Genomic DNA, 15,346 nt, shown 5'->3' with positions numbered 1-15,346 from the left:
TTATTAGATGCAAGGAAGAAACGTACCTTGAAATTTTCGCAGAAGATAAATGTCAATAGTCATACTATCTACAATAACATTTAGGACGCGACATTTATACAATAGTAACTAATTTTATACGTATACAGATACATTAATATGAAACTTATATTCAAATTTGTATAACTTGAAAACAAATAAATATTCAAGATAGTTCAATTCATTTTGCTGAATTTTACATACATCTAAAGATGTCAGAAGATATATCTATTTGCGAAATAGTCTTTTGATAAAGCTTCTTTCGACAAATACAAATATAACATACATGTTTTTTACCATTCAAATGTATGTATAAGTCTAACGATCCCATAAATTTTATTTAAAAATGGTAGAAGAACGTACATTTATAGATTCTCGCAATTTTTTAGATGTTTTCCTGGCAAAAATAAATATAGTTCTCAAATAAATTTTTTTATCGTTCAAAATGGAACACGTGTATAACAGTTTCATAAATCATATTTAGAAATATCGTAAAATAATGCAAAGTTAGACATTTTTATCGGACACGAACACAGAACGAAAATTCATCTATCGTTTCACAGAAACAAAAGACCAATTGATTTTTGCGACAGTTGAATAGCTTTAGTCTTTTTCTATCGTCGACTTTAAAGACATTGACTTCTTTTAGAGATAACGTTTATTTAAAGTTTTAATTCGAAATATAATTTTCCCTTCTTCTTTTCTTTCCGTTAAAAATAAAAAATCTACGAAGAATATGAAAAAAGTCCTACTACGTATATGTAATTTTTCTACTACGTATGAACACATTCTCAAGTTAGTTACAATTTTCATCAGTGTGATCGTGACAATTGTGTCTCTTTACGGTGCTAATAAAATTTCGAAATGTTTCATTTGGCACATAAAATATATACACAGAAGTTTTCTGCGCTAACACACAAACATAATATTTTCGTGTATCGCTGTGTCTATATCATCAAAGATGCATACGTAGACTTCGTCAAGAATACGTAAGCATTTACCGGCTATAGCAATTGATTTAAAGAGGAGGTTGAATTATAGCCTATATTTTTCTTCAAAACGAATGTTTACAAATTTCCTTCGACGCGCATAACTGTTTATGATATGAATCTACTAAATCGTAAATAAAACATTTCGTTTCCCAATTACGAGAAGGGTTCAATTACCAAAGCATAATTTCACTCAAAAATATTGATAACAGGCTTCGTCGAAAATACGTAAGAGTTTACGAGCCACAGCAATGCACTTATTTTCGCAAAAAGAAAAGCACGAAAAAATGCAATAACAGCCCACATTTTTACTCAAAGAGATTGTTTACAAACTTCGTTCAACGTACACAGCTGTTTACAGGTCAATAGAGCTTTTTGCCAATGTTTGTAGGTAAATTTTGCTGAAAGGATTTCGTTTTGCTAAAGGTGGAAAGAATTTTGTGTAGGTTTTATTAGTAATAGATTAAAAATAAATGGACAAATTTCTTAAAGCTTGTCATTGGTAAAATTAAATCGCACAGCGTAAAGGTCATTCACTTTTCTATTTTCATCTTGAGAAATATTACACAGTCGTTATTCGCGTTAGTTGCAATGTTGCAAAACTAATAATACGGATAAATATTGTTTATAATTGACAATAATGAGAAAGAAACGAACATTGCGAATATTTGATTAAAGAATTTGCTATTGGTAGACTGTAGATTTTTATACAAATTCATATTTTTGAAAGTATAATTTGAAAAGCAAAACCTTGTTAAGAAATTGCTTTAGCTACAAAGTACTGTAGGAAGCGCTACGCTTGGATATTTTATACACTTTTTCATATCACGCGCATTCTGTGCAATTTTGCACTTTCTCTATGAATGCATAATAATCCGCAGTCTACTTATCAGTACACGTGTATATATCAGATTATAAACTCGCAAGATCCGATTGAAATTTCTCTGAAATACGCATAGTAATTTCATTTGAGAGTTGATACGAAGATATTAGGTTGTCCGAAATGTTTCTTTCGTTTTATAAGGAAATAACAGACGCACAACGTTTTTTGTTTTATATTAGTTTATTGAATTATGCACGAACATAATAATAGAAATAGAACGAAATGGATCATACTTAATTCAATAAAATAATATAAAACAGAAATTATTGCTCATCTATTATCACCTTATGAAACGAAAGAAACTTTTCGGACAACATAATATAATATTCTACACTCCATTTTATTAATTTCAAAACCATCATTCGATTGTCATCGACCTAGCGCATTCACAGGCTACCAGATGCGTAACCATTCGTCTGCATCGATTATCCCAAAGTCTGTTTACAATTTCAGGGAGTTTCGGAGAATCGAAACATTTAATTGAGAAAAATCTTGGCACAAAATTACATCAGAAAATACAAAATCTTTCATTTCTTCCATGAAAAATTCATTTCTGCTAAGGAAATAACAAAAGTTTAACAACGTTATTGACACTTACGCAATGGTGAGCCTATAAGATATTATTATTAAACCTATTACTTTTATGACTTTATGTAAATGTGACAGATGTATGTAATTTTCGTGACATTGGATTTTATATTTTTCCACTTCTTTTTTCTTAATAAATATGAAAGCGAATAAACTGTAACGTCTTAACAATACGTGTCTTAATGTGTCGACAAAAATCGTAGAGAAAATCGTTATCGTTTTTGCTGTAACATTTAATTAATAACTTCAATAGTGGAGATAACAATTGAAATCTTCCAACGCAAACCAAACCCTACAGTCAATGCATATCGATGAAAACGATAGAAATAATATACAAGCGATCGAAATACTTAATAGCTACAACCTAAAAGATTATATCGAAAAGTTTCATGTCTGGTATATGTGAGTTCTTTTCACTGGCCGTACGTTGAACTCGAAAAGAAGTAAAATATTATCTGCGTATTAGCTCCTACGTCTTGTATCAATTCCAAACCAGATTACGAGCAACTAACAGATTTCCCAACGAAGGACAAACAACAACTGGGGCTCACTCGGAGAAATGAGCAGGCGACGTGAAAATCAGTAAACAGGAACTGAGATAGTTCGATTCGTAGAAATACGCGTTTGGTGGTCGATGGGGTGGCTAATTCCACTGTAATCCAATGAAGGGACGATAAAATCTACTCGGTACCGCTGTATCGTCAACGTCTTTACCCGCAGGTCCACCGAGAAATTCCATCCTAAAGCAATTAGAGTTCGTCATCAATGTGCGACTTTGTCGTTGTGGCGACACCATTTCAACCGTCACTGCTGCTAATAGTGCTCTTAACGTCTAGACCCCGGTCTGTCAACTAATTCCCGGCCTCGGTAGAGCGACTATTCGACCGAGCCGACGCCTGTTGCCGTTTCTGTGCGCCTGCATCATTTTAATGGCCCCTGGATACGAGAGGGAATTCCTCTCGAAAAGGCGTAAAACAAATTTCGATTCTGCTGTACTCTGGGCGACGAGCTCGTGTGTCGTGTTAAAGGCCAACGATTGCCTACTTAGCAATTAAGAAAATGGAAAATAACGACTTTACTTAAACGTAACGACAGTTACGCTATAGCTGGCCACTGGGCACTTTGAACGTTATTGGATGGCAGGATGCGATGTAAGATGCCAAGCTTATTAGAGAAAGTAGATGCACGTGCATCTAAGCGTTACGTCTGGACATGCTGTTGTATACGGTGGATACGAGAATCATCGGCGTGTAACTTTATTTTCCAATGAAGTCTTCTTGTCAGTTTCTATACACTGCAGTTTCGCAGCGTCGCATTCTTGCAGTCACGTGAAAGTACAGAATGTATTTCTACATCATTTATCATGCAATCTATATTTAATACTAATTAATCCAGTACAAGTATGTGAAGTTTCGTATGATATGAAAAATAATCGTCCTCCGATTGAACCAAAGATCATTGTTACTCACTGGGCGAGTACTAAGGCATTAGAGTACTGGTGCCTTGATGACGAAAGACAGATGTTCATGCGCCTTAGAATACAATTGAAATTCCAAAAACTTTTATTATAACGCACATATAAATACAATCGCGCGCAAATACTTTTCGTATCCACTGTAGATTATAAAAAGATTCTCGAAACACTCGTGTGACGAAAGACGACGAAAGGAACAAAGTAGGTGGAATTTCCTATCTCGAAAGACACGTTCAGACCGAAGAACACTTCTGTCAGTTTTGTTATATCTATCGATCATGAACTAACACTTTCTGCAAATGTTTTCCAATCTCTTGAAATAAAAAATATGTTTGCCAACTCACTGAAAACAGACAAACACATTTCCACGGTATAACATTTTTGTGAGCATATGAAAATAATAGAATGATACGAAATTTGATATAATTGGACCTGTTTAATCAGTATGTAAATACCATAATAAATTTAAACCATGCTATGATACTTTTTGTATCTCACTATAGATTTCAAGGCAAAAGACGATTGAAAGTCAAAAATGGGCTTGAGAACCATAACGTATCCAGAACACGAACGTTTATGCATTTATGCGAAATTTGAAAGTGCAAAAGCCCGTGGAACATATTACATAATATACACAATATATAAAATATCCAAAGTATAGTACTCTTACTTGAACGTATCTGCCAGACAAATCTCCGTCTAGGTCCTATCTTTTTAATTGTACTCATGAAAGTATGAATTTGCACATCATAATCACTACAAATTATAAAAGATTACAATATATCTGAAATATATCTGAACCTTTGATCGTTTTCTCTTTCTACAGATACAAAAATATCTTTTTCTATCTTCTTCTATATTTTACACTGATTTTCCCTTCTAACCTCCTAGACAACAATTTCCTCTCTATCTTTCTCTATATTTTACGCTGTTTTTGCCAAAGTACAAACATACCTTACTACCCAACTGTAGATACAAAATGTTATGTCACTCGTAACTACATAAATGGAAAGTGTCCAGACACCAGAAAAACACATAACCGAAGGGTCATACGAACAAACGACTCCCCTTATTCTACTTGTGTTCTCTTCTTCTTGTCTTGTCTTCTTCTTCCTTTTATTTCCAAGACCAAGGATCGTATTAATCGACGATTCTCCAATCGCGTTTAAGTACCCTGTAAACGAAAATTGCAATTTTAGCACTTACTTCTGTACACAACGACGCTTTCCCTTAATCTCGATCGGGTTTATCAAGCGTAATCAATGCGCGAATTCGTTCGTCGAACTATCCGATGGAAGCGAGCCGTTCAAACGATGTCCTCGGGTTATTGGATGATGCTCTATGGCCATCGATTTCATCTTGACATCGGGAGATGTTGGGTGAAATAGAGGTGTTCTAGCGAACGATTATCCATCATTAAGTGTATTTACACGTGAGAATTTTAGCACGATACGATCATGATCGTGCTACGATAGAATTAGAGTGTTACTCGATTAAAAAACATTGCGAACAATTATACCAGCACTCGGACTTGAACGTTATTCGAATTGACTCGAATGAATATTTCGTCGCTGTAGTTCGTGACTGTTCCATTTGCACTGGTTCGTAAACTGATCGCGATGTGAATTAAAAATTTCTGAACTTTGATATTATTGTATGGAGTTGGAATGAAATAAGAATTTTCATGATATTATGATTTTACATTCTTTATGCCAACGAGACATATGCGAGTTGGTTAATTGAAATATTTAATTTTTTGAATAATATTTTATATTTAAATAATAAATTATTGAGTAATTAATTTTTTTGAACAGTGGAGTTAGAGAAGTTAAGAACTAAGGCGACGATCTATCTGAGATAATTGTGCGAATAAATTCATGTTAGTTTAATATGTTATCTGGGCAATAATCATTCGTTACTGGTAACAAATTATTTTCTATATTTATTCGAATAATCATCGTAGAATCATTCGAATAATAATACGAATAATTGTTTTTTTCCATTTAATTTTGTACAAGTACACACTAAACCGGTGCAATTTATACTATCAATTTACCAAATGATTGTTTTACCAAGAAACGGGAACTTTCTACTGTGGCATTTGTAAAAAGTTAATTACGAAAGGCAATATTACAACAATTGGCTAACGAAGCTCGAATATGTATTTCACTTTCAATATCTTGCAATCAAAATCCTCCGTGTAACACAAAAATATTTATGCATAATATATAATTTTATCCGAATAAATTTTTATCTGAATAAATTATTCGATGAAATTTTTGTTAAAATTAATTCTTACACGAATAATTCCTCATTCGAATAAATCCTCGTTCGGACAAACACTTATTCGATCGAATTCGATTTATTCGTCAGTGTATAAAATTTTATTCGAACATGTTCAACATTTCGAGATAACAAATTCACGCTGGTAGAACGATTTCGATTCGTTCGTTCAACGAATACGAGTAAGTCGTGCAGCCTGAACGAGCCCTTTGTTCTCAACAAAAAGCATTAGCAACGACTAAATTATGCAAAAATGAATTATCGGAGAAACGTTTAAGAGGTTACGCCGTAAACAATAATGTACGTCTGAGCTCCTAGATTACGTTAAATTACTCGAGAGGCCGACTTCGGCGCAATTGAAGTTCCCCCTGAAATAAAGCCCGATTAAAAATAATAAACGTAATTAGAGTTGTTAGCCGAAAATCGATAAAATGAAAGATTTTGTTGGAAGCATCGACTTTCATTAAAGGGATACAGTTGAACAAAAAGCGTGAGGATGAAAATCGAAGCTGAACCCGCCACGAACACGCACGGAAGAATCTGCGGAATTTGCGCGCTAGCTTTAACCGAATAACTGAAAATTGCTCAAACACGTACGAAACTAGGCTCAACTCAACGATAAGCTCGATAGACTTAACTCAAAGCATGTATGACGTACATATACGTGATATTCGTTTGAAAAATTCGATTATCTCTAGAAAACTAGACATTTTGGGGATAAATATTTGAAACAAAAGTTTCACAATTTCGAGGAGGGAAACCAAGTATCCTAGTCGTTTTTGGCCAGTTTCAAAGTCGTTCGGAGGTCGGCTTCTTGAGAGCTGCCCAATCGGTCAGTCGGTCAAAACCCAGCTCGATATATCTCCCGTAAAAACCTGTGTTCGATTTTTTCAATAGAAGCAGTATGCGTATCGTGCTGGGTAGAATAACAATATTCGTAGAGTTAGTGTACGGTGTGAACAGTTGCTTTAAGCATACAATAAGTATTAAAGATTTTCAAAGCAAATGCAGTAGATCAGTCACTTTTTGCCACACAATTTTGTCAAAAGCACGTATATATTTTTAACAATTGGAGAAAACAAAAAATTTTGAAACTCGCAAATTTGATCTCCCTAACGTATTATTAATTGATAATTATAAATGGTATTTATTTTAATAAAGTTCTACATTTTTTACGTATTCGGATAACATTTCTCTAAAAATTAACACCACAGCATAGATTTAAACAATTGTACCCCTTGGCAGAATTGTTGGCATTGTCGAAATGACTTTTTATCCAAATAATTGTTGGAACAAAATTTGTATTTTATTTGTAACTAGCTTTTTTATCTTGACCCTTTGCACTCCGAATTTTATTTCAATTTCGTTACCAGCAGCTCCCAACGCTTTTAAGTGTTTTATTTGAAATTTACTTTAACTAAAAAATAAGACAATTTAAATACATAAAGGAAGAAACAAATTCACTTGAATACCAGTTTTATTCACACTATTGTTGTATTTTGTAATTTTTAAGTGTATGATATATCATGAAACAATTTCCAGGATGTAATCCTGGTTTTCTTTCGTACGTTTCGCAAAGAAAGATGGACGTGAAAGAATGTCGAGTGAGACGCGACAAAGGAGCTCCTGAGATAAAAACTGATGTCGAGTCACACTCGACATAGGAGTGCAGAGGGTTAATATCGTGGATAATCGTCTTTTTGATTTTAAGACTTTTATGCAATATATATTTACTGAATGTATATATTTACTAAATAGCTTGTAACCTCTGTATACATTTTAACGTGTATATAACAGTTAGTTGTAAATGAAGAGTCGCTACAGTGAAACACATTTTACAAAGTTGTTTTAAAACGCTTTGAATCTTATTAAACCGTGCTGGGTTGTACCGTGTCGCGTTGTGTTGCATCGCATTGTACTATCTTGCGTTAAATTGTAAAATATACAGCTACTTTAATTTGTCGTTGAATGAACGCTAACGCTAACGATAAAATCCTACATAAATGCCAAGACAAAATAAATTAAGGAGGCTTGCAATAGAAGTATGGTTGAATAAATCTGTGCTCTAACTGTATTCGCGTTATTCCGTGGAACTTTATCGAGAGAACGTCGGAACAAAAGGGATCGATCATTCGGCTCGTTCTGTTTCGAGGCGAGAATTTCTTCTTCAGCAGTGACAGAGAGTGTCTGCACGCTTTGGAAAAACTACAAGATAATGTTGCGTTGATCGATTATTGTCAAAAAGTTAAAATATATCGTTTATGTTGAGGCGTGTTTGATGTTCAGCAGAAAGTAAATAAAGTGAACATTTTTATAGAACTTTAAAACAAAGTTTTATAGAACTTTAAAACAATATGCATGATGCATCTCTAATATTACGGTATTTATTAGAATATTTTATATTTACGATATATCGTATGCATAGGAACCATCTTTCCTAGAATGAAACTTTACTCGAGCGTAATTTCTTCAACATATTATGTATTTTAATTAGCGATTGTATTTTATTTGAATAATTCTTAACGACGAATTATTCGTTTTTAAGGAAAATCTGAATTTTTATTTCATTAACATGCAAGATTTTAAGAACTTCTAATTCTTCTTCAGATTTCGTTGCTTTAACGCGGCTTTTTCAGTTTCCCCGTTCCGAAACAATTTATTCGAAACAATTATAATGAGAAAATTTTAATTACAATTAAGTTTAGAGTATAATTAATATCCAGTCGAAGACGTAATAACGGTGGTAGCATTCAGCCGGAGGCATTGCTCAAATATAGGAGATATTAATCAGGACTTTGGATAATATTTGATTGATTGATGTAATTAACTCGGACGAGGATAATTACTCACATAGCCTACCTCCTTAACGTAGATATCTCGCGTTCTTTTAGAATTCCATGTTCAATGTATTCGGCATTTAATCCCTGTTCGCACAACTCTTCTTTATTCTACGCCATGTGCACTCAAAGTATGAGAATCGAAAATCATCCGACTACACCTTTCACATATATGTCGATATATCACGCATACATAGGTACTATTGCATCTGGATATTTGCTTATTTTTGACAACATATGTACTTTCATTTATGTATAACATTTGTATATATGTATTTTCACATTCATACAGCTTTTTGCATGTAAAATCCTTTTTGTATGTACACTAACATTTACTTACCAGTGCTTGATTTGAGAAATATTTAAACGTGTAATGATAGTATTATTCGTTTAAGCAATTACGCAGTTATTTATTCTTATTTTGTCTTGCACTCACAATCATACATCCTATCGATACATACATTTATTTAAATATCGACCTACTGTTTATCCATCCAACTATAATTATTTAACTCTTATTCTATAACTCTCATCTGTCTATTTAAGTGAATAATTAAAAACAAGAAATCTCGTCAATGGTGAGAAACTAAACACGTTTCTTTCAAATCTGTCTTTTGAAAATGTTGTACCAGAGGTATTGTACTTACAGTATCGTTCAAAATTATCTGAACACCGATTTATTTTTAACGAAACGTATATTAATTAAGAAATTACGAATAAATAAAATTGCAACGATTTTATCCTTCATAAGCATCATAGCCACGTAAAATATCACGACGTATGATCAGGTAGGTTCTTAACAACCGATATGTCGAGAGCCGCCACAGGTATGCAATAGTACGACCAACGTAATTTTTGTAACTGTTAAATTTCGTAAAACTATTTTGCTACTCGACATGCTATTTATCACGAGATTCTTTTGTCTCTGAATTATACGACCAAAACTGGTAGGAAGACTTTCGAAATTAATGCAATTAAAGCAATTAATGCTAATTAATGCAAATAATAAACGTATTTAGTAGTGTATGTGTTTAATGAATCGCATATTATATTCTCCACCTATATACTGTACATGTTTGTAGATACATGTAAATCTTATTTTCAACATAGAAAACTATTAGCAACTTATTTCAAGTTTTTTAATTTTTCGCAGAGACTGGCCGCGAAGATTGGTTTGAAAAATCATAGCAATCGTTACGTTGGATGGCAGTTTTTTCAAAGCATCTTTTAGAAAAGGGGTTAATATTGAAGTATGATCTAGCAGCAGAAAATTTATCACCGTGTAGGATGAAATGATTTACAGTAGCTTTTGTATTTACGTATATCACACAATTCTTCCAAGAAATATGAGTGGGTTGATTTACCAATTTTTACACTTTGGTGAAATATAAATACTGTTACGATCCATCAACCGGACCAATGTCCGAGTATTTATGAACGATGATGTACGGACGATTATGAAATTTCTGTATTTTAATAGCGAAATAGATCTTACAAAGAGCTTATATTCTCCGAAGCATGAGAGTTAAATGATCGCGAAAGCCATCTATTGTCAATGATACGAATTCCGATGTTAATTTATTCGGTGGATATCACGAATAACACTTGTTAGGTCGCCGCTCCAGAAATTTGCGTGACTCTCAAACGATCTGCCTACGAACGCTTGTTTTTACGCGAAACAGGTACACTGCGTGGGTTTGTTGTCCTAGTGACGTTATTAGCATACTAATGTTGAATTTTAGCTGGGTGGCATCAGAAGAATTTGGACCAAGTTCAATCCCCACTTACAGCCATTTTCTTTGACGCTACTACTACACACGTTACACGTAGGGCAATATAAAAATAAAAAATTATAAAAACCGATATTATTTTACAAATATTCAAAATCTATCGCATTTCGTTTACTGGACTAATTGCGAAATAAACAAAGGAGATTACCAAAAGATGAAATTTGAGGAACGTGCCAATCGACTAACGTATCGGTCGTATCACGAAAAAATTAATTTATAATATAAAATAATAGAATATCACAATATAGTCGAGTTGTTTCATTATTCGTATCTATTATAAATGTATAAATTTTTATTATCTCGATGATGTTACGCATCTTGTTATAACGATTTTTTAAACCATAGAAAAGTAGAAGAGACAAAGAAACTATTTATTTGCTATGAAAAAGTGGAACAAAGTGTACTATTGACAAAATATTTGTTTCTTTTATTCGTTTTTGTTTATATAATCCCAATTCGAGTTTAATAACTGAAATATCAATTTGCGATACTGCAGTTAGTCAGAACGATAACTGGTCACGAAAAAAAGAGACGCGATAGAAACGAACTGGGTCTAATGCGAATCTGCAAACAATATAAAAATAAATTGGACTCGTTTAATTAAATGCAACGACTGTCAAAAAGTTCTAATTGATATCTGTGTCGCACACATCCGCACAGATTTTTCCCATTTACAATCACTCATTGTTCAGACAAATTTTTATTAATTCCACTTTTGTTATCGTGATTTTGTGCATGAAAGAAAGAGTTTTCCTGATATTACATTATATTCCACGGAAAATCCAATGAAATTCATAGAGCAAGAAAAAGGATCTGAAAAATTATCATCATTCTTTTGATGAGGCTATTTACGACGAATAATTTCGCTTATTACATATTTTGTTATTACACTTATTACAGTTTATTTATTGTCATTATAGCTTGCAAACGCGATATATAATCAGTCGTATTTATCATCGATATAAACATTTGTAAAGTCCGTTTGAAAATAAATTATATGTCACGTCTATCTATTATCATATTCAAAGCAGATTTGTTTCTAAACTTTCTAAATTAAAAATGTGCATGATCTTCTGATCTTGGTTTCGTTAAAAGGTGATAAGAAGTTGATAGTTTAATTATACAAAGAAAAAAAAGGAAATTATTGACCGTAATATTCAAGAAATAATTCAAGAAATACGATCGTATAAAAATGATCGTAAACAGAGGAGTTACGTTCAGATTTCATATCTTAGAATCTATACACAGGTTTAATACATATCTACGACTTTCATTTTATGCAGGTATCGTTTTATTTTCCTAAATGAAATAGATATTTAATTATCTTTTGGCTATTATTCTATATATATTGCATATTGCTTTTCTTCGTGTGTTTTAATTGTTTTAAATAAAACGGCGATATACCATGATTTACGAAAAAAGTTATTTGCACGTTTTATACGTTAGTATAAAAGTTAAACGTTGTAGGATTTGCTAAATTTAATTTGCAACGATAAGCTTTATAAATGATTTCAGATTTTCCTACTATGGCAAAATTAATGAAGGAGAATATTATTAATCAGTATTAATAATATAAAGCTTTGCATACTACGCTGACTAAGATCTGCTTCTTGTTATAGTACAAAGCAAATTAATTGTGTGCATTTTATTAAACGTATGAGAAAGTTTCATTCCTTATTCCTCATATATACATACATTTATATATTTCTTTCTTAGATATTATTTACATCATACGTATAAGAATGCACATAAGGTAAGGTAGCAAATAATAATAAAATAAGAAACGAGACTTGCAATAGAGAAAAAAAACGTAGCTTCACAGTTTAATTCAACGCACGATTTAATTTAATTTTGAATTATTTATTTCAAATATTCTCTAACCCCCACCTTTAACTACCTTTTGCAACTACCGATGAGATATTTCGCGACACAATATCGCTCATATTACTTATTATTATAACTATATATTATAATTATAATTAATTATTATAATTATATAATAATATATACAGTAATAATTTATATATATAAACTATATAATATAATATTCCTGTAATAAATAATATATATACATATTATAATATAACATTATGTATTCTCTAATATTATGTAACTCTAAATCGTATTATGTACGTAGCTATGTACAAAGGTTGGAAAAAATAGTGGAAACACCTCTTATATATCACATATATATATATACACATATATGACATATATGAAACGTTACACGTGTTTCCATTATTTTGTTCAATCGTTGTATATAGGTACATATACATATACATATATGATGCAATTACATGCAAATGAATGATGCAGTTGTACCTACATGACACAATGAAATTGTACACTTGTATTATAAAAATCCTATATTTAGAACGTGTGAGCCTGTGACAAGGATATATAAAAGTTTTTGCAATTCAATCGAAGTTTCTCCATTTCATTAACAGTAGATCGAGTAACTACGTGATTTTATCAGTGAAGAATATGGAGTAACGAGAGACTAAAGAATAATTCAATTAATTTTGCGGATCAAAGAAATGTTAAATTAGAAGGGAACAGCGATGACGCCCATTTCCACCCTTTCTTAGAAATCCACTTTTCTCATTAGCTAATTATTGAAAAACGAAGATAATAATTTCCATTCCATCAAACGCCAATATATATGTACACGTGCATCAACGAAAAGATTTCAATTAGAAGATAAATACAAAATGAAAGAATTTACAAATTACAACTTGAGATACGTTTATAGAAATCTATATACAATTAACTTTCTCACGTCAATCTTCAATCTTTAATTAAAATCGATTCTTCTATTCATTTCCATATATTCGTTAAGGCCGCTATTATTCGTTTTCTACTATTTATTTTGCAGACGTGCAAATTACAAGCTTTGTAAAACATAGGTACCTAAAATAATTCCGTGACAGATAAAAAATGTAAAATTCACAAATATAGGGATCGATGTTATGTAATAATTAAAAAGTTTAATTGTAAACCGTTTTTACATACAGTTGCGCACGAAAGTATTCGAGGACTTGTAGAAACCTTTCATGATATACCTATTATGTGTGTTATGTGAATCATATCGAAACTTGAAAGTTTAGTTGATTCATGAAGTTTAAAACAAGTATATATATATATATATATATATATATATATATATTTAAATACAAAATATTTGGTGCAAACATTTATAACTTCAAATCTACCCCATATGATCGTGATAATCGTATTTCATTGCATGTACTAGTAATGAAATTTCAAAATATTTTATACAATACATACAATATATAAGAATTTACATATTATATATAACAAATATTCCTATGTACTAACAAGTATTCTTATATAAAACCCTTATATACAAAATATATAAATTCTTATATAAAGCTAAAAGAAACGACTTGTTTCTGCAAGCATGGTTTGATACTGGCGCGCCATCTTGTGACAATAACCATTAAAGGAGGTATCTGCATTGACTAGATACAAAATAAGTAGGAAATTATATGGAACTTTGTATCTCGAGAAACTCAGAGTCTCAAATTGTTTTTCGAGGTACAAAATAGACCTGATATACGATACGCAATGCTTATTCGTGTCCTACATTTTGAAAGTCGCCTGATTCTTTTACCATTATCGTATCACTTGCGACATTATCGATTAAGTAATGGTTTGAATTAAAACTAAATTTTTCTATGAAATTGTATACGAGCATTGACTAAGGTCGGTAGTACAAGGGATAAAATAAGACATCTTGTGTTATAATTGCAATATTACAATAGTTAGTATAGAATTCTAATTTCTGCACTCTTAATGTCTTCCAGTTTTATTGCGTTCCGACTGTATTCTTAGCCTCTTGTTTATCACGAACCCCAAATAATAATTTTGTATTGTCACGGACCCCAAGACGTAACTCAAAATTTAAATTCACAATGTGATAAAATATGTAGGTGTATTTAATAAATAAATACATGCATATACTATAAAATAATATAAATATTTTTTATTCGAATAATATAGTAATAAGCGAGGATGCGCGGGTGGGGATGCGCGGACTACAGGTTAAGAACTGCTACAAAAGATGAACGACCTACTCAGATTGTATGAGCTACCCGATTCTTTCAAGCCGCTCGGTTCTTTCAGATCGGATTGATTGTAAGCAATAATAATAAATTATTATTATCCGAATCGAATATATCTTGGATCGCTTTCTCGAACAACTCTAATGTGATGCGAACGTACGTCGTCGTACGCAGTGAACGTATTAATTAGATATGTATTATACGTGAATATAATCATATACATACCTCCATCTTTGTTCAAATAAATCAAACGTTACCAAATGTTTTACAGGAAATGTCATCATATTGTTACCATCTATACATCTCTATTTTCTCGAAATCATCTCCATACTTAACCAGTAATCTGTGCAAAACATAACCAAAACTTTAGAATTAATCCATAACATTCCAATTCTGTCA

The 15,346-nt window shown here is 31.9% G+C and overlaps 1 long non-coding RNA gene across 2 annotated transcripts; it reads right to left on the bottom strand.

The window, feature by feature from the left end:
• Positions 1-2,183: 2,183 nt before the first annotated feature.
• Positions 2,184-15,260, bottom strand: LOC138178859 (uncharacterized). 2 transcript variants are annotated; one of them, XR_011172836.1, is made up of 3 exons: positions 15,173-15,260; positions 4,907-5,126; positions 2,184-4,295 (listed from the first exon to the last, which is right to left on the bottom strand). It is a non-coding gene; the product is annotated as an uncharacterized LOC138178859 (long non-coding RNA). The 2 variants fall into 2 exon arrangements; XR_011172835.1 differs by having other exon boundaries at positions 2,184-3,436.
• Positions 15,261-15,346: the final 86 nt, after the last annotated feature.

This window comes from Bombus flavifrons, chromosome 4 (genome assembly GCF_040668555.2).
Source record: "Bombus flavifrons isolate JBK064 chromosome 4, iyBomFlav1_principal, whole genome shotgun sequence".
In the NCBI taxonomy this organism is placed as follows: Eukaryota; Metazoa; Arthropoda; class Insecta; order Hymenoptera; family Apidae; genus Bombus; species Bombus flavifrons.
This window is presented reverse-complemented; position numbering and strand designations above follow the sequence as displayed.